This window comes from Hippocampus guttulatus, chromosome 1, assembly GCF_054856545.1.
Source record: "Hippocampus guttulatus isolate MCC_2025c chromosome 1, RoL_Hgut_1.0, whole genome shotgun sequence".
In the NCBI taxonomy this organism is placed as follows: domain Eukaryota; kingdom Metazoa; phylum Chordata; class Actinopteri; order Syngnathiformes; family Syngnathidae; genus Hippocampus; species Hippocampus guttulatus.
The window spans coordinates 30,041,756-30,063,249 of record NC_141261.1 but is presented as its reverse complement, the minus strand read 5'-3'; the positions used below and the strand labels follow the sequence as shown (position 1 = coordinate 30,063,249).

General features: G+C 41.6%; 1 protein-coding gene across 5 annotated transcripts in view; it reads left to right on the top strand.

Annotated features, from left to right (window-relative positions):
• The window catches only part of LOC147211317 (beta-1,3-galactosyltransferase 1-like), a 75,258-nt gene that overhangs the window by 40,954 nt on the left and 12,810 nt on the right, over positions 1-21,494 (top strand). For 2 of the 5 annotated variants that reach the window (XM_086125659.1, XM_086125650.1), the window contains 2 exons: positions 20,355-20,408; positions 20,561-20,682. The exons of the other annotated variants lie outside the window; for them this stretch is intronic. The gene's annotated coding sequence lies outside the window, so the exon portion shown is untranslated. The remainder of the gene's footprint in view (positions 1-20,354; positions 20,409-20,560; positions 20,683-21,494) is intronic. 5 annotated transcript variants of the gene reach the window in all.

The following is a 21,494-nucleotide window of genomic DNA, read 5'->3' as shown; positions in this document are numbered from 1 at the left end:
GAATGCTGGTATTACAACTTGAAACAATCCAGTGGAACCCTGCTCTTCATGGATGATAGGAACCAGGCTGTCCCATGAATATCAAAAATCTGTGTGTAATGGACCTCCATTGCAATGCCACGTGTGTGGGGTGGGGGAGGGGGTCAGTTGTTATGTAAAACAAAAATCTCCTGTAAAAACACTGATAAACTCACAATAAACATATTACACAAAAATGTGGATTTGCTCCCACCCCACACCCAAAATAAATAATTAAAACAAAACAAAAAGAACAATAATTTTTAAAATATTGAAGAGAAACCCACGAATGTCGCTGAGCCATGATTATTCAGGGGTCCATTGTAGTTGAAGAAGCATGTTTATAATCCCCACTCTCCCAAAAAGCAGTGTGGTCCACAGGCCATCACTTGCCCATCCCTGCAGTAGACACATTTCACGTTCATTCACAACAGGTTCCCTTGCTTGTCTTTTCTCCATTAACAGAAGTAATGGTTGAATCATATGCATAGGCCTAATGCAGATTGTTGGTGGAGCCTGCCTGATATTAATTTTAATTTTGCAAAGTCTGCACCCTGCCCTCAAAGACTCTACTATCCACATTTCGTGACCAATCACATGCAGTAATAATATAAAAAAGATACAGAACAACAAATCTGCTCCCAACCAGGAGCCAGCTCTTATCGTTCACTTCCGAGAGCTCGCTTAAAGAATCGTATCTTTCACGACCAGCACTTTACCACACCGTGTGTTCAGGAGGGATGCATGCAGATGCACAATTGTTTTCCATGTCCTCATTAATAGAGTATCCAGAGGTACTGAAGGTACTTAACTGAATAACATTTGGGGCTGTTTGAAGTTTTGCAAGCATTTTGCATTAAGGCTGCAAATGTTGTTTGTTTAATTCTCTTTGTCTTACGCGTCAACTTCACAGTTAATGTCAACTTGGGGTGACAAATAAGCAATGTGAAGCAAGCCTATTTTGCCTCTTGTTTGGAGAGTTGTTTGTAGGTAGGATTGTACTGTTGGTGACAATGACGTATCATGGTACTATTTTGGTACCTGTAAACTGTGCAGCCCTCTTCTCATGACTGTCTAATTTTGACTCTGGGCTACCTCGCCACATGAACCTTCATCTAAACTTTTGACTCAGAAGCGTCATTTCTTATTCTTGATCTTGATTCCAAGCTGAAATAAATTTCTGATTCATTTTGCAGCCTTTCAGACCTCTCAGTGATGCAAATTAAAGTTTTCTTATCTTATGATTTGTTGTACTACGCCAATCGTTTGAATGTCGACACTATTGAGACTTATTTACTCTTTTTGTTCAGAACTTTAAAGATACTTTTGTAAAATCTAGTACAGGCATGTCCAGCTCCCCTAATCGAGGGCCGCTGCCCTGCCTGTTTTTCATGTCTCCCTCATCCAACACACTTTTTGATCAGTTCATCAGCAGCAAGATTTGAAGGAGATTTATACGGATCCTGACAATTTGAATCAGGTGTGTTGGATGGGGGAGACGTGTACAAAATGCGAGACAGAGACCCTTGAGGTCCGGGTTTGGACACCCCCGATCGAGATAATTTCTCATGAACAGCTGACATAATTTATATAAGAGCCCCCCCCCCCCAAAAAAAAAAAAAAGAAATGGGTGGTTTAGCACAGACTCAGCCAGTGAGTCATACATTGGGCCACTCCCACATAGGCGGCGATAACACCCATTTTCACTCCCACATTCTCCTTCTTCCAGACTGACAATGAGCAGCAGCATCTGCGCTGACCTTGTTGCGACTGTAGCACCAAAACGCAAGTAGGGAGAAATGCCTACACGCTGTCCAACTCTACGATGGCACAGAAAGACAGCCACACACGAATACTTTCTTGTGCCAAAACACACAAGGATCCATCTGCAATGGGGTGTCGGTTCTCAGTCCCTTCTTGCCCAAAGGAACTCCTTATCATCACACGCTACACAATTTTGATGCAGCTCTGTCATTCAGCACAGCCACCTCCCTTCCTCTGCCGCCCCTCCAATCACACCCTCAGCATAATAAGTGTCTGTGGCAGTCACATCGCGGCACTCTGTGACCCTCTCTGTCATCAGCAACCTAACCCCCACTCCTGTGTCAGAGCAAGACCAATTGATTTGATTTTCTCGTCTCCACACTGCTTTTCTCTGATACAATGCAGCCGTTTGTCGATTGTTTGTACGTGACCCCTTGCCCTCCGATGAAAGGCAGTATGAAAGAATTATACACATCGGGTCAGAACCTGCTGTCATTACTTTGTCATGGGCAATGGTGTTTTGAGGGAAATCAGATGGGAAAAGAGTGATTATCGGGGCACTCCATTGTCAGATGACTTGGGATGACCCGCACATCTTCAAATAAAATGTGCGATGCTCCCGTTGGCCAAGGAGGGTTTGTCTTTCAAGGGACACCTGAAAATGCGCAGTGCAGTGGGAGCTCTCTTTGCGAGGGCGGCTGTAATTGAAGTGGATATGACAAAAAGGACTCTGGAGTCCAGGCTGCCAGGCAGGGCTGAGGAATCACAGCTAGAGAGGAGGCAGCTGCCCTCTCGTGGGGTAGTGATGCGGGGAGGGCTGAATTTTCTCACCTTGATGTGCAATTAGACTGGTGGCATGAGGAAAAGAACCTCAACCTTCACATTTTGATGATTTCTGCCAGAGAAGTTTGTATCCGGAGTGATTTTCTTTTTTTACGCAGCAAATTTTAATTATTTTTTGTCCATTAATGAATCATCTTAATGGCAACATAATTGTACTATCTTACACCGTGCACACGGCTAAAATATGAGTTGGTCTCTTTGATAATCGCATAAATAAGAATTTATCACTGCCCAGAAAGTGGCATCAAATCGTTGTCCAAGATATTCGTGTGTGTGGCCATTGTCACTGTAATGAATCACTCGTGCCCTTGAACATTGTGGGGAGGAAACCTGGAGATAACATACAAAATAACACCACCATAATTAATGAAGTTGGTTATAGCTGTTGCGGTAGACCAGAGGTAATCAACCTTTTTGAAACTGAGAGTTACATCTTGGGTACTGATTAATGTTAAAGGTGACCAGTTTGAGACACACTTCTCAAATTACACATTTGCTCACTTAAAAACACTGAAAAAGAACAATTGCTTCACACACAGTGCTGTCCATGGAGTAAAATGTTGTCATACAATAGCAAAGACATTTAAAACAATATATTAATAATATAAAAAGCGTCAACGCCATGAAACACTAAAACAATGCCAGGTCTCATTTTGAGTCAAAATCCAGAGGGGTCTTGCCTCACGTTAAGCGGGAGGTCACTCCAAAGAGAAGAGCCTTACGTCAAGACACTGATCATGTTATTTCTCACAATTAGGGAACAGATGAATATCAATATGCAACACTTTATTTATTATTATTTTTTAAAATACATATCTGCCAGTGTTCATATTTTCAAATGATCACTCCTTAAACATTCTTCGAAAATCACATTGTCCCATCACTGGTGATCTATATTTAGAACAGGCTCGGGGGCTGTCTTATGCCTGCCGGCACCACATTGGTGACCCCTGCAGTTGGCCTACACTGCAGACTGATACGTGAAGTGAATAAAGTCAGGATGGCAACATTAGGACAGCCATGCGTTTGCATGAGTGTAGTTCCGAATTGAAAACAAAATAAAAAGGGAAGTGATGACATGCCACTGAAATTGGACTTTTTGAACCATTACAATACTTGAGGTAATTATCATTAGGCATCATATCTTGCGCTCCGTAAAACACGTTATTGCTCAGTAATACGCACTTTAGTGTATTTGCATTGTAGGCCTCCTAGGTATGATTTATTTTTTTTTTATTTTTATTGTATAAATATGTATGTATAAAAAGCCAAAACAGGTGGCCTTCTACGTAATAACGTAATATTTTAATATAACATTAGAAGCTTTATGGCCTTTATAAAAAATGATTTCGGGGGGCGGTTGTGTCGTGCACAATATGCCCTGTGATGTGGCCCAAGCTTTTGTCCTTCAAGTCAAGTCAAAATTTGGGGGTGGAGCGAAATAAGATGATTAATTATTAGTCCGTGAATGTGAGATTAATCCTATTACTCCTATTGATTACTGAGGGACAGTGATCTTACTACAACTCGTGTTGGCTTTTGACTGTGTAAGTGTTTGTCAGGTTGGTCCAATTTTACACTCAGGAATAAAACACAAGGAGGAGACAGGAGACTCAATTCTGGTACCAGGAGGGAACGAGGAGAAGCGTTCGGTTTCAGTTCTCCGCACGTAACCCTCACGATCTCCCCCTTCACCTCCTCATTTATTGGGAAAGCTACTACATAGGTGTGTCCAACCTAAAGGGTGGGGGCTGTTGAACACACACTGAACTTGTTTGACTATGTGTGTGTATGTGAGTGCAAATTACGTACATGTGTGCAATTGTCACAAAAACATCACGCCGCAGCTGGTGTTGATGGCTCCATTCTCTGTTCACCCTTGCTCACTGTTTAGTCTTAACACTTATCTCTTCCCAACCACGTCCTCGGAAAGGTGGTTGCGTCCCTAAACTTCCACACAGTGCACCAAGCATTCTTGATTATAAAAGTGAGTATATAATGGATAAAATGTGAGTACATAATAAAGAATGTATCTTTATTAAAAGCAGAAGCGTTCTTCATTGCAAGCATAATCAATTGATCATGTCAGGCATAAGCGAATGTATGATGACTAAAAATAATCAATCCAACAGTGTTGCTTTAAAAGTCAACTGTGCAGTCTTTTACCGACCTTGTGGGTGTTAAAACCACAACTGCTGACACAGCAATTGACCTTGAAACAAGCCAAGCTATTCCAGTTTGGCCAGAAAGTTTCTGACATCAAACAAGGAGTTAGAGAAGAAATGCCATTGGAAGCAAATGTTTTTTTCCCCTTCATGTTAAGTAAATGTCATCACGGAGTCTGAGTGTATGACAGAGGTAAAAGGAAAAGAAGGGTGTCAGCTTTGTACTATATGCAACTTAGACCTGCTGAATTACCTTGAGATAATTAATCTTGTAGAACCAATACATCACAGGCACAGATTAGAGCTGCTGAGGTTTTGCCAAATTGGTTGGAACAAGCCTGTTGCTTTGGTTGGATGTATCATAAAAAATGTTGAATGGAACATAAAAGCTCATTTATACTAGAGACAAACTCTCATATGATTTCCTCTGGGGTGCCAAACCTTTTTAAACCAAATATCTGGTTTTCAAGCGGCCAATCTCCCGTGATCGATGCGTGACCGCACATGCATACATACACATCCGTTTGTGCACGCACACACATGCGCAAATACGCACGCTTGTGTCATGATGAGCAATAATCATGGCGGGCATTAACATGAACAAAACAGAAAAGAGGTTGTCAACAAGGAAACCACTGACACAGGGAGGCAGGGGCACATTTTTGTCGCGTGGTAAGTGCAGAAACAGTACAATCAGGCAACTATTCGGTGTTCCATATTCCCATTCTGTGACAATGGATTATTGTGCTTCAAACTGTATATCCTTGTGGAAACCGAAAACTAGTTGCCATGACGATCAATACTTCTTCACCATGTTATTCTCCTTCTTCTTCCTCTCTTAGTTTATTCGCAGATTACAGCTCTTTTGTGCATACCGCCACCTACCGGAGAGGAAGTGCAAAGCGTTTACACTCAAGCAACCCTGCTGTATTCATCCCTGTAAACAAACAAACAAGACAGGCGGGGCATGTTTCTGTAAATCGTCAGCAAAGCGGGCGGCCATTAGTGACTGGCTGGCAGACCTGCCCGCATTACTTAAGGAATGTCCACCTCTGAAAATAACTGCATACGGCTGCTTTAAACACTAGACATCATTCATCAGATGGAAAAAATATTTGCCTTTTGAGATTGAAAAACACACAAGATTGCATTTTGTGGGTGAGTTGAAGTGTGCAGGCATCACTCAAACCAAAATGGAAAGTTCCCTCTTCTACTCCAAACCTTTGACGTTTCTTATATGTGAGTAAGCAGGCTATGGTGACAACTGGGAAGAAGGAGTTTGCCTGCCGAGCCACAAAACAAAACGCTTGCTCCACCGAAGACGTTCCGCTGTGACAGCAGAAAGAATTTCTATTGGTTGATCTTTGTTTATTTTTTTCTGAATGCATCAAGCAATGATTTGGGTCATTTTTTTAGTGCCTTCAATGTGACATCACTTTTAATTTTTACTGCTGTATAATCAAGCAGTATATTCAGTTCAAAGTTTTGAGTGATTTGCAGCAAATATTCTGGTTCATGTAACTCTGTGACTGATTGATTTGCCAAATGACACAACAATGCATCTGTCCGACAAATGCATCGATTCAGGTGGTCGTACTGTATATTGAAGCGTCTGTCAAAAGTAAGCAGCGCAGCACCCGTGAAGGCTTTTGCATATTCACTTTGATGTCACCATTATGTCAAGTTGAGTCCAAGCCCCAAGGCAGCCACATGTTCCGGCATCCTGAGCTGCTAATGAGTGAGACAGACTTAGGTGCATGCAAACATGCATTTCTACTTTTGGATTTCCTCTTTTGTTCTCTTTGGAGCAGATCTCCCCCTCAGTTTTATTCTAAAGTTACATTTCATGTGACCCTCCATATCAACAGACTGCATTGGTATTGATTTTTAAAGAGAAGTATGCCGTGCAACAAAGGTCCTCAATCAAAAGCCAAGTTCTGGAGCATCAGTATGGATAGCAAACATTGAAGTACAGTCGCATTCATCTGCAATTGAGAGAAAGGTATCAGAAATGCAACTATATAGCATTACAACAATTTATGTTTGATATATATTGTTTTGGGGGATACAGAAAAAAATCACCAGGTCAGTTTGCTTGCTTTGATCCTATGTGTGTGGTTATTGCAGTGACTCTTGAGCGATTTTCAAAAATCAAGCTCCCAGTGACCAGTTGAGCATCGTCATGCTATCAAAAAGCAGCATAGGTCAAAGTACATAGCCTGCTGTGTGTAATCAAGTAAAGCATGAGCTAGCTGTAAACCTTTGAGAAAGATCAGAAGTAATTAGCTAGCAGTGTATCTGGAGTAAAAGAGAGTCTTGAATTATGCCTGTGGTCTGTTCTTGTTTGTCCGTCAGAATAACCTCTCATTCCAATCCTTTGTGTGCGTGTGTGTTCTGATTTACAAAGCCACATAGGCAGTCATTACTATGCAGCAGGCAAGTGACAAGCCATTAGGCTCCCCTGCAGCAAGCAACTCCTCCTCTTCTGATGTTTAAACCTTTCAGGGACATTTGTTTCCAGAGTGGACAGCTATTCACATGTTGTTTACTCTTATATTAATTAATCTTAATGTCACAGTTGTGCATCAACCTCTACAATAAACCCTGATGTATGTTGCCATCCACTTCATGCCTAAAGACTAACAAAATCACTTGAGGAAAAAAAAATCCTGATTATAATAATAATTAATAATTTCTTAAAGATCAAAAGTGGAAAAGGAATAGTAATATTGAGTATTCCGAAGGCTGCGAGTTCCAGTCATAGATACTAGTTACGTGTGCCCTCTTGTTGCCATTCCGATCATGTCATGCATGGCTGACAGTATGTTTGAATCTGTGACAAATGTCCGTACCAGTAATGGGACGTAAAGACACGTTTTTTTGACCGAAACGATAAAATGCAAGGCCTAATGATGCCACACAAAGCGACATGTCACTTTTTTAATGATATAAATCAATACGATAAAGGCGATTTTGAGACAATATTTCACTATGATATTATTACATAGTAACAACAGCTTTTCTGGAAATAAACCTTGACTAATCAAAGGTAACTCCAAATCAAATATGAGTTTTTTTTCATTGTTCTTTTTATTTTAAAACCAACTCAGCTTGACTGATTCCAAAATGTAAAAAAAAAAAAAAAAAGATATCAGAACAAGCTAGTTCTCGTATTAACAAAGCGCAACAGAACAAACCGGTTCGGTTTTTATGTACTAACTTACCTGACAATGCAATATTAGTGTGTTCAATTTTATTTATTCGCAAACTTCTAAATTTCTACTTGGCTGGCAGAGCATTTCTCTCTGAGCTGCATCCTTGTCCATCCTCTCATATGCCCATGAGGATGCAATTTCTGGCATTACTGTATATGTACTGTATGTGTATGACTTTTATATTAATGCTTAAAGTGCATTAGGGGGTTGCGACACACATTTTTCTCTTTATTTGCTAACTTCATTTGGGTGGTATGATGACTTTCTCCATGACGGTATTTCATGTAAATGCTTACTTCACACGTTTACCTGTTTTCATCTATTGAGCAAAATAGAAGTTTATTATTCAGTGCATTAATAAGGTCCATTTCTCTTGCTGAATGCAGTAAAAACTACCTGTGCGCCTCCAGACGTTAGTGGGTCACCCAAACACAATCTCATTTCGCGAGCTGATATGGAATCTAAATTGGATGTATTATGTAGTTCATTATAGCATTTTGTACAATAACAAACATTTTCGCTTTTCTCATTAGGATGAGCTGGAGCCAAACCCAGATGACATTTAGTGTTTTGTAATTTCTTGCACAAGACTGCATCAAATTGGAGGTTTCCTTAGCCGTCGGAAATGAAGACATGTATCAGGAGCAACATAATACTGGCTCTTATTAGAGTGTACAAGTGGACTCAAAAAGTGGCCAATGATTGTGTAAATTGTATTTTCTTTTCTTCGGCTCTGGCAGTGAGCCATTAATCTGATCGAATCGAATTGTCCATTTAGAACACGCCAGCTGATGGGTCTTGCTAATTGGTCCCACATTAATAACCACAATTACTACTGTGGCCACAAGATAATGTGTTTTCCTCGCATTGCCTCTATTACACAACCCAACCCGAAAAAGTGTTTATTGGCTCCTAATGTATTTTATCCCACTGGTTTGTGCATCTTTATGTGTCAATTTAAGCTTCTGCCTCAAAGAATGCGTGTTGGTGTGTGAGCGTGTATTGGGCTATTCATAAATAACATTACTACTTTGCAGTGTGTGATAGAAGGGCCATATATATATATATATATATATATATATATATATATATATATATATAATTTGGGTTATTTTTGACTGATATTTACATGTTTTAATGATCTTAAACTTTTAAAGTATGGCGACTAGGCAAATAATTTGAGATGAGGGCAAATGCTTTTCACCAGCACTATATATACAGCATATACACTGTACATACATATAAATACAGTATGTACTGTACATTTGTAATGTGACCTAACAATTGATTACGGTAGTTCTTCTGGCCCAAATACAGTCTAAATAATCTGTTTTGTATTGTAGTGAATTTGCTGCTCTCTAACCAAAAATGACAATTGAAGGGCAATATATTTCCGCAGTTGTTGGCAAATATTACTAGAACATAATTTGCATTTGTAGTCACTGCTCAAATGTGAATAATACATTCTCTTCTTCTCCCTTCCATTCATTCGATTACCGCTTGGTTTGATGGTTCGCGGACAGGATCAAAATAATTTGATTCAGATCATGGAAATGGATTTTGTTTTGTAATTCCGTGGATAGATGGATGTCATTATCCAGCTGTTTAGTTTTGGTTAGCATTTCTTTAGTTCTGTTTTTTTGCCATTATAACCCTTTCAGGGAGAGCGGTTACTACAGTGCACAGCTTATCATGTTATCTATCAGGTGACAGGGTTAAGATTGCTACTGCTTTTAAAAAAAACTCTTTACAAATTGATGTCAAAGAACATTGAAGTTGCTTTTAGCCTCTTGGATTCATCGCTGTATTTATTGTGTCTTGTATTCACAAATTTTGGAGGTTTTATATTTGATATTATGTTGGTTTTAAGGGCGGCCTGGTAGTCCAGTGGTTAGCACGTCGACTTCACAGTGCAGAGGTTCAATTCCAGCTCCGGCCTCCCTGTGTGGAGTTTGCATGTTCTCCCCGGGCCTGCGTGGGTTTTCTCCGGGTACTCCGGTTTCCTCCCACATTCCAAAAACATGCATGGCAGGCTGATTGAACGCTCTAAATTGTCCCTAGGTGTGAATGTGAGCGTGGATGGTTGTTTGTCTCTGTGTGCACTGCGATTGGCTGGCAACCGATTCAGGGTGTCCCCCGCCTACTGCCCGAAGACAGCTGGGATAGGCTCCAGCACCCCCCGCAACCCTAGTGAGGATCAAGCGGTTCGGAAAATGGATGGATGGATGGATGGATTATGTTGGTTTTATTGGTTTGCTCTTATCACGTTTATGTAACTGCCTCATAATGAAAAAAAAATATCATTTTAAAAAGTGTGTTTTTGTGACAGGCCGAGGTGAATGTCCTACGACCTACGCCCATTCGATGTACAGTGAAAATCTAGTGCATCTGGAAAGGATGTATAGCGATTCACTTTTTCCACATCTTGTGAAGTTACAGCATCATCCCAAAATGGAACAAATGTATGTTTTCATGAAAATTGAACAGAGTTCACTCCATCATGACAACGTGAAAAAATGTTTTTTAAAATGTATGGAAGTATTCACAGCCTCCATATACTAGCTGGAGTAATCACATCCTTTTTGAAGATAATACTCCAAGCTTGGCACACCTATCTTTTGGGCAGATTGCTTATTCGAGTGCCACAGGGTTGGATTGGTTGAAAAATGCTCTAAAGAGCCATTTCCTGGAACCTCTTTGACAAAAGATTTTTCATTCAATCTCTTGATATACATTTGATAGCCTTCAGGAAGTTTCTTACATGTGGCGGCGTGTTGTAAGTAAATCCAAATTTCACCTTCACGGGGTGCTGAACTTACTAGCCTCCATACTACATAAGAGGAAAAGTGCTAAAGTTGACAGGAGCGTGCACGGGAAGTCAGAGTTGACAGGCATGTTTTATGATTGCTCCACCCATCGTGCATACTGTTGCTGGCAAAAACGTGTATAATTCATGGAGTTCTGTGCATGGGAGAATCTGAACAGCCAGAAAAGTGCCTGGCTGTGCACTTTTTCTGACTTAAGTACATGGGACAGCCATCCATCCATCCATTTTCCGATCCGCTTATCCTCGCAAGGGTCGTGGGGGGGGGGGGGGGGGGGGGGTGCTGAAGCCTATCCCAGCCGTCTTCGGGCAGTAGGCGGGGGACACCCTGAACCGGTTGCCAGCCAATAGCAGGGCACACAGAGACGAACAACCATCCACGCTCACACTCCCACCTAGGGACAATTTTGAGCGGTCAATCAGCCTGCCATGCATGTTCTTGGCGGTGCTGAAGTCTATCCCAGCCGTCTTTGGGCAGTAGGCGGGGGACACCCTGAACCAGTTGCCAGCCAATGGCAGGGCACACAGAGACGACCAACCATCCACGCTCACACTGGCAGAAGATCGCTGGCATAGACTCCAGCACGACCCTCATGAGTATAAGCAGATCAGATGATGGATGGATGGATAATTATTCTCTCAGCAAAACAATAGCATACAGACATGCAGCTAAATGTAACCCATTGTTCTAATAACCCACAACCCAGCATATTTTAGTACTTAAGCCTATCAAGAAGGACTCGACCAGTAAGAAAAAGAGTGGTCTTTCCGTTCTCCTGTGGGCGCTTCTCATGCATTAGTGGAATGCTGTTCGTCCTATTGGAATATCAAAAGCTTTCACACGATATTGCAATAATTATCGTTTCATCAGATTCATACCGTGATAAAACTGAACGGTGATATTTGGATATTGCTATGTCTCAAATCATATTCCAAGACTGATCGTTGTCAGAGACAGATCAGAATTAAACTTTTCTGTCGGAAACCAGTGAAAGCCTCATCTGCTTACCACTGACCACCTGACCCAAATTGTGCCTACAATTCATATATCACCTGTATACATTGTGGGTTTAACTAGACTGATTTTATGAAGGATGTGAGATGGAGATTAGGGAAACATTAAGTCCACTTCCTGCACTTTCCCCCCCCCCCCCCCCCCCCCTCTGGCAACTTTAAAGGCTTTCCACACATGGCTTCATATTCACCCAGATTCCATCATTTATGAAAATCAAAGTACCCCAACATTTTTTTATGAAAAGTTTTGTTGCCTAAATGGAGGCCCTTTTTGCACTTCATCAAGAGACGAAAGCAATTTTTCAGGGTAGGGAAAAATCCTGCTGTTTTCCCGGGCGCTTATTTGCAGCTGATATGCTGCCAGATTGTTACCACTCAAATAGCAGTGTGCTTGTCATCAACAATTAAGCTCTTGTGCACTTATCAACATTGACTGTATTTGACTTGAGGGGTCATCTCACTGACTCAATCCAACATTATGTTTCATCGGACAGCAGAGGAGACCCATCAAAATGTCATAAACCATGTGATTGGAGCACATCTAGCCCCCTCCTGACACATATGCAATACTCTCTGCACGCCTGGGCAAGAAAAAAGAAATAATTAAGTGTTTACATTTTTGTTTTTTTTTTACTTTTTTACCATGACCCATAGCCATTATCCTTGTCTGCATTCCAGCACCGAAGTCCTCCTTGGGCCTAAGTATTCATTTGAGTCCCCTTGCAGCCGCAGCAGAGGAAGCACATTATTAGGTTCTCTTCCAACATGTACATATGATTTACATTTTTAACCTTATAAGTTCTTTGTCACCATAGCAACGCTCTCAAGAGGTGTTTTTTTTTTTTACATCATGGCCACGCAATCCCTCATACATGATGTATGATGTGACTAACCAATGGCGTCACTATGTATATTTGGCGCATCGATGAAAACGCATTCGCAAAGAAGCACTCCAAAGTGCGTGTTTGATCCATTTTAAATCCCCTGATAATGCAAGATGACTCCCGCTCATACAAAATCATAGGTTAACATCATTACCTCATCTCTAAATGCTCCATGTTGACTAGTTTGCTACGGGGGGGCGAAATTAAAATAATTACTGAACCAAACTCAGTGTGCCGAATGATTAAAGCCATGTTCACACCACAGTTTTATTTGGAATGGTAACTCCTGAACTGGCTTTTTGTTTCCACTGGAGGGTGTGTTGGCAGGATGTTGATCGTTCCCACCCGCTACGTTCATAGCATTACATCATGAAAGAAGAGTAACGAAACACAGGGTGCAAAGTACTGTAATTTATGGGCAGTCAAAGCGCTTCACACTGTTACCTCATTCACCTGCTGATGATCCAGCAAGAGGAGCAACTGGGTGTTCACTATCTTGCTCAAGGTCACTTTGACATGGTAGCAATGGCCAGAGATCGAACCAGCAACCTCCAGGTTGGGAAATGATCGCTCTCCCACTGAGACATGCCACTCCGATAAGTACCTCAACCACCGAATTTAAGAAAGAAGCACAGTTTGCACATATCTAGGCCACACTTGTCTGTATGCCACGGTTATCCATCCATGTTTTAAGATTAGAAGATACTGTATTTACACTAAAGGGTTGTTGGATATTCCCCCCCCCCCCATACAACCCCCCCCCTTTCCCCGCCGCCACCTACACACAAAAAAATGTGCCCTTCAAAACAGTTTTTGGTTTCTTTTTTCCCCACATAGGAATTTGCTCAGACACTTTTTTTTGGTGCAAAGACAACTTCTCTTACCTTGTGAACACATTCAGCTCTCAGAATTTTTTATACTCACCAAAAATTTGTCCCAAAACGGGCCAGGGCAAGGAACAAGGAAACAAACATTTCTTACCTGATGTTTGTGTTTTGTAAAAAAGTGCATTTTTCAAAGCCGGTGTTTTTTTTTGGGGGGGGGGGGTTGCACAGCAATGGTTCACAACACTCTCAACTCAGACAAACACATGATCAGTGCATATCAGGGGTTTTTTTTGTGATGTACTGCTCATACCCTGAAGCTGTCACCACTTCCCTGAGATTTAAGGAACAACTTCATTCTCGTGAACAAGTACAAGAAGTGAAACAAGGGTTAAACGATAGAATTGGGATTGGCCCTAAATGTATGGACGGCATGCATAAAGCTCATAAAAGTCCATAAATCAGCCGCATCATTGATCAAGATGCAGGGTTCAAAGCGTGTGAAAAAAGTCCCAAAATGACGGCAAAACACCGAAGAGCATTTTGTGTTATTTTGTTTGAAAATAAATCCTGTTTTATTCACGCAAGGTCATTCAAACCATACTTGACCTGCCTCCCTCTCTCTTATGTCGACTGCCCTGCATTCACACTGCTTTTTAAGCATTCAGGCTATGGCGTTCACATCAATATTAGTCAACGCCGCAGTGTTAATTTCGTTTGTTCAAAGCTGTGATTATCAAAAATCGGCAAATGTATTGGGCTTGTGTCAGGTGAGCAAAGCGCAGCATGGCTTGTCTATTGTGAGTGCTTTCCTTGGTGAGTGTTAATCCCCTCCAAATCTATACCCACTTGACCATTTCTGACTGAAGGAAAGGCTATATACCTGAAGTTGAAGCTGAGCGAGCCCGATGGGTGGAATAATTTATTTACCAGGCTCGTACTGAGCAACGTGGCCTCTGACCTGCTGCATGGAGATTGCAGCTTCACCTGCGAGTGCCGGTGGCAGCTGGGGACAGCCAGCCCACGGAGGTTATCACGCCACCAGGCTGTCTGATGTGCACTTGGTGACTGCAGTTTGAGTGCACATAGAGAGAGATAACGTGCTGACTACAGGAACATTCGTCCCTCTTTCTGGCCACCAGATTCGGATATTAATCTATTCGTGTTTAGGGTTTTTGTTTTGTTGTTGTTGTTTTTTTAATCAGTCACAAAGGAGATTTAAATCTCTCCCTCTGAAGTACAGTATATTGAGCTAACCATTTGTTCAATATCAAGCAGATTTATCGGAATTGGGGAATTTAAGACAGATACCAGGAACATGAATCAGAGAGAGCAAGGACATTAATGTATTGTTCTAAGGAAGGAAGGATGTTTAAATGTATTTGGAACAAAACTCATTAATAAATCAGATTATTGTGTGTCTAATACTAAAAGATCTAGAGTTTCACACACCGGTGTTTCACAATGGTGCGGATTGGGTATCTTTTCTCCCAACAGAACAATTCGGTGGATAAGAAAAGACACAAAACAGATCTCTCAAAGATCCAACACATTATGGTCAGTGCATGCATAGAAGTGATACAGCAGAAGCAAACAAACAAAATAAAACAAACATAAATGAATGTTTAGCTAAAAGAATATCGGTTCATGCTTTCGCCAATTGTTTTTGTTTGCATACCAATATGGGAGATATACAGTATTTACAAAGATGATATTAATAATTTAGTAGATAAATTAGTACCGGTATATTTTTCCTAAATTTAAAACAAATCGCCCCTGTTCTCCTGATATTTTATAAATATACATATTTATGACATACTTTTGTCAAACTATAAAAAGGATTAAGAACTGTTCATGCATCAGCCATCATCTTGTCCCCCATACTGTTGGGCCAATGGTGAGCCCAGTTTATGTTGACAACCAGTGCGGTGGATCTTACCGGTGCATACCTGCAGGTGTTCAGGGTAGGATATTGCAGCAGCTGTCTACGTTCTTACGATGCTTCTATAAGTGGAACGAAGTTCCGGAGAACCCTTTACCAAGACAGTCAAAGCATTTTTGTGGCGCATGGACATATATTACCGAATGCAGACATGCGTCGTCGTCCGCCCTGTCAGCAACTTAATTTAGAAAGAAATGAAAGAAAATCCACAATAATCACTCAAACGTAAAAATAGGTTAGAAAAAATATTTGCAAATTCAAAAACATCTGAATAATCGGAAGAGTCTTGATATGAATACTTTAAGGCATCTATGAAAGAACCTGAAACAGAGAGTCCAGAGAAGGCACCATTCAAAGCTCACATAAACGCATGTAAAAGTAGTCTTTGATAGTGAATGGTAAATGGAGGGCATGTGTATTGTGCTTTGGTCGCGCCAAATGGTGCCCACATTCATCCTTTCACGCACCACCGGGAGGCTGCACTCAGGCATGGCGGTGCCAGGTCCACTGGGAGCAAATCGGGGTCCAATGTCGTGCTCAAGGACACTTGGTCACCAGGGTTGATTAACGAACTCACAACTTTGGGGATGGGAGACGACCACTATATTACTGACCCATGCCGAAATAGTGGACCGAAATACCCGTCGAGACATGCCAAAAGTATCATTGAGAGTGACAGCAATCGCAGCGATAGCTTCAAAAAGTTGTACAATAAAATCTGAAGGTTGACCATCGTGTTTGTCGTTTTGGCCATTTTCATTGACGTTTGGTTTTTAAGATAATTCTGTTAGACCGCAAAAATAAAACAGATCATGATTTCCACTGGTTATTTTTCAATAAAATGTCATTTGTTATTAGGCATGCCCTTGTCAGGTTATTTCAGTGATCATTGTGGGGGTTGCTTTCATGAACAGAAGGGTACCAACAATGATGTCCACGTGTCTAAATGCTGCTTTTCAGAAGCTAACGCGGTAATGTTAAACTACCCTGTTGAATCCAGAAAACTCAATGCAACTCTGGTTATGATGTGAAAAGCCACCGCTGGCTAATTGAACCATATCGCCACCCCCACATACACAATCAAGCGTCCAAATCCATTTCAACGATCCTTTGTGAAGCCAGCGATTCATTCCCAAACCCCAGAAAATACCTTCGGCAATAAGTGTTGCAGCATGGCACATGTCCTCCCACACGTCGACGATTTAGCCGAATCATTTTATCACTTGTATTATCAGAAGCTAATGTTGTTAGCATTGTTCGCCCCCACAAATCCGTGCTTCTTCAGATTTTCATTGGGATTTTGACATATTACTTCTCCAGTCCTGCCAAAGATGTTCTTTCGCACTGCAACTTCGACCAACCTCGCTGCCAAGTCATGCTGTGTGGAGGACGGATTACATAAATGAACCCCCTTGTTTCGTAAAAGGGTAGAGCAAGTACAAAATTGCTCGTTCCTAGACACATCTTCAAAAATAGGCGGGCAATAAAAGATTATTACTAGTACTTAGATGTTGAATTTCTAACTTTATGGGTGGGCAGCCTGCACAGAGACCTATTTGTATTAAAAAAAGACATTGAAAAGTCAATTTTCCTTCATATAAAATATGAAAAGAGCAAAACCATTATTACAAAGCATGGACATCAATTCTTGGCCGATGTCTAGTTTAATGCAAATGTGGTCAACGACAACCATTCATTTCTCGTTAGAGCCGACCATGTTCAGCCCAGTGTCTGCATCGTATGTGAAGGCATGTTTTGTCTGAACATCTCCGATGTACCCCTCTTGTCTGAGTGTTCTGTAGGTGCCAAGGCTGCCAGCCGCAGGAGCAGAAATTTGCATCTGTGTTTGGATGCGTGTGTGACTGTGAGAGACAAGCACCTGCTCATGATGAAAAGAGTAACTAGCAATAGCTTGACACAACCGGTGTGGTAGAAAAGCGGTGTGTGTATCATGAAGGTTTACTTTCTTTACTTTGCAGCAACTTTCTGCATGGAGTAGAGAGAATATCTGCACCTACAAAGTGTGTATGTTTTCAAGATGGGTTTTGCTTACACAAGATGTGGATATGTTCCTCAGGCGGGTAGTAGGCCTATTTATTGCAGAGAACAAATACCACAGTACATTGTACAAGTGAGGCAAAGTACCAAAGTCGCTTTGAACAAACTGTGTTGAGGTTTTCAACCTCATGTATTTGTGTGCGTGCGCGCCAGCACCCGCGTGATCATATCAGCCGAAAAGGAGAAGAGGGCCTGTGAGCGCAGTTGGATTGTGATTACAGTACCGCTGCCTAAGGTTTTGTGTTATCTGGACAGGCGTAATTGTCAGTGCCCCGCTACACAAGAGGATGTGTTCAGCCTGTTCATGTCAGACCTGCCTACCTGCACCAAGATGGTGTCCCTGATATCTGCTTAATCCCCTGAAAGCTAAACTGCAGTGCAGCCAGTGGTAGCAGCCTCCCATATGCACATTTGGTGAAATGTCAAATTTAAAGGGAAGGTTTAGAATCACCCACCGCAATCCACCAGAAGAGTTCCAATCCCACATCTTCAGACTCCTCATCAAACGGAGCTGAAACATTGAGGCCAATTACTTTGGTTTTTGACCGATTCGGGTCGACGATATACCATCGATTCGGCTTTTATTTCCAGGTATTTACATCTGGATCTGCTTCTGCTGAAGGATTGTGTGTGATGCAACACATTTTAGGGAAGCAAACACATTGGAACAGCTAAACCTAAAATAGACGGAAGTGAGTAAGGCCTAATAGTTGCAAATACTTGCAATGAGTGCATCAAGCATCTGTCTCGTTTACATCATCAAACATTTGTGCTCTTCTTTTGGGATGATTTCACAGCTGGTTGGTTCTGCGGGCTTACTTCTTTCACTTTCATGCACTGCCAGTGTAGAGCTATTTATTCTGCTTTTGTGGAGATGCCGTAGGTTTGATTCCCGACCAGTGCCAATCCAAAGCCCAGAAATAAGATCAGGAAAAAATCAGGAAGAGCATCCAGCATAAAAACTCTCTCAAAGAAAATCAACCGAGTGACTGATGTATTTCTTGTTCTGATTTATTTTGCAACTCTCAGCTGTTTGTTTTTCACTCAAAAACAGCTCTGACTTCTCCTGTCGGTTGCACACCACTGGATCACATGTTACAATACTTATGCTCACATGAAAAATGGGTACAGTGAAACTCTTCTACAACAAAACCTACTGTACATGTGCGAAAATACCCCGTAATGTGAGAAAATCTTCATGCATGAAAGCCATTCCCTCTTTTCTGCTTACCCCTACAACGGAAAGTCCCCCTGTTGCGTAATACGAAATCCTTTTCTCCACCCTTGCCTCGCAATGAGGTTCACTACAACGAAAACAAGCCTTGCGCAAAAGTCTACTCCAACCTCAGCCTGCCACAGCGACTTCTACTGCTTCGCTCCGAAACTGCAACAGCAACCACCACACTGGTTTACACATGCGCAGTAGTACAGGGGAGTATTTATTGTTAGCACATGGTTAGAAATGTCACTCGTAGTTTAAGACACAGCACGAACGTTGCATTGGTTGGTATAAATGGCTACAAAATGGACCTTTACAGACTAAGGCTCTTCACAAGGAATTAGGAAAAGAAAAGCTTTCACGCTTAAGACAGGATAAAAGTAATCAAGATGAAAGATGAAGGAAGCAAAGTAAAAGACATTGTGCAAGAAATTGATGTAAGTGAAAGTGAATTCTAATGATATATTTAGCAATTTCTTTCCCTTTTTTTTCTTTCTACTCTGGCTATATGTAGTGTCAAATAAGTGTATGCTCATACTGCTGCGCTATTGGAATAAAAATTTAAAGTACATATATATATGTTTTTGTGTGTATTTGTTGTAGTGTTTACGTCTGACATAAAATTTGCTATTGTGAAAAGTCCCCTGTTGTGAAAAATTTCTGGCTGCAAACATGAGTTCGTTGGAGAGGAGTTTCACTGTAGATGCATTGTGAGTCAATGAATCCTTATTCAACCGTCCATCCATTTTGTGAATCACATATCCTCGTGAGAGTTGCGGGCGTGCTGGAACGAGAGAGGTGATACATTTACTTGTTTCAAGAACTGCCCAATTGCTTTTTACTTTTTTTTTTTGCTAAAATACTTGGCCTGTTAAAACTACAAGCACAAAGGTGCTGCGTGGTGTGCATGTGCTTGTCAGTGACCGACACACGTTTGACTTATGCCATATCAGTCTCCGTTAAGCTCGTCCTGCCACAGCACGACAACTTTTAAAATAATAATTACAAATAAAAGTAGGGAGGGATGATTTTTTCCCCCCAAAATTTGTAATAATACCGTAACCACTTCAAACAACAAGGCGTACGTAGGAATGGTTGTTACAATGGTATTATTGTCAATGTTTTATGTTAAATGCTCTGTAAAGCGCTTCGTTGCAGCTGCAGCTCTTGTGAAAACGCTACATTAATAAAGATGTATTGTAATGTCAGGTAATGCAATTTTAGCAGACTGCCGGCGTCAGGCAGAATCCTTGTACCTGCAAAATAATCACTTTTCAGGAGACCCCCAAAAATGTTTGTTCAACATTGCATCGTCAAAGAGAGCAAGTGATTTTTCAGCACTTTAGATTGGTCGCTAAAGATCACGCACACACACCCACATGCACGCGTGCGCGTTTGCACTGACCACTAGTATAGATTTCTGGAAAAATATTAAATTCTGAAAAAGGTTTCGTCCTAATGGCAGCTATACATGATGTGTTAGATGTGACCAGAAGTGGGGTTTTTTCAGTGTTTATTGATCCAAAGCAGGATCAATATTTATCTTTTTCTGTTTTACAATGCTGTCATGTACTTATATTCCAGAGGATTTCACTGGCGTGCACGTCTATGTCTCCATGTCGAAGGACGAATATACAGGTATGACATGACAGGATCATTTAATCCCTTGAGGTCAGTTGAGTTGATTTCCCTTCATAGTTTAGTTGTGAACTCACCGGGCACATTCTCACCGTTGCCGATGGTCTCTGAGAAGATATTCTGATCAAATTCTCCCTGTGCTCTTCCTGAAGGCAGTGAATTGGACCACTGCAGATGTGGTGTCAAGGCGTATTTATATTCAACAGTACAGCACCTTGCCGTGGCCTCCTTGAGCTGCACGGTTTCATCACCTTCTACATCCAGATCAATGGAGGTTATTACCACGCTGTTCCACCCATTAATCCCCCTACTCTTTAATACGGTTTCTTCCCTTTAGTTGCGCTTTAGCAGAAATGCGCTGCCGTACTTTGCTTCTTCTCAACAAATAGCATCACATAAGGATCGTAATCACATTCACTCTGCTGTTGTTCCATTGGCATTATCGGAATTCTAGTGACAACTTGGAACCCCGTCTCCACTTCCCCTGACGCAGCGCCGAGCTTGATTATTGTGTAACATCAATGTCAGCCAGTAGGACAGAAAAACGTATTACCCACATGTATCACCTTGTCATTTCCAATTTATGAAGCTGCTTGATATTCAAAGTGCAGGGCTACGCCGCGTGGGGTGGTGGCTGAAGGTGTTTGCTCCTGCACAACCTGTCTTTTCTCGTCTTAGCATCCTATTTTCAGCTTAGGAACAGAGCACCGGATGGGTAGGTGTGTGCGTCAAGTTAAAGAACACAACAAACCTCTTTAGAAACTTTCAGATGACGGTGCCCTTTGAGGTGACATTGTTGGCTTTTTGTGAGCAAAACGTTCTGGAAACACTGCTTGGCTGCAGACATTTTTGCAACAGGCGGGTTTGGGCTCAGATGAGCACTGAAGTGGGGCTGGAGCATCGGGCCTCTGTACAGCTGCCAAATCTTTTGGCCACTATTGATATCCAATTTCCTCCGTCAGCCCTAATCTACTTTGAATTTTGAGGCTTTGCACTAAGCTCACTGTGTCCAGCCCGTGGCCCGTAATGCTGTCGATTCGACTGGCACCGTTGATCCTCCCAAATCGCCGTGGCGTCACCATTCAA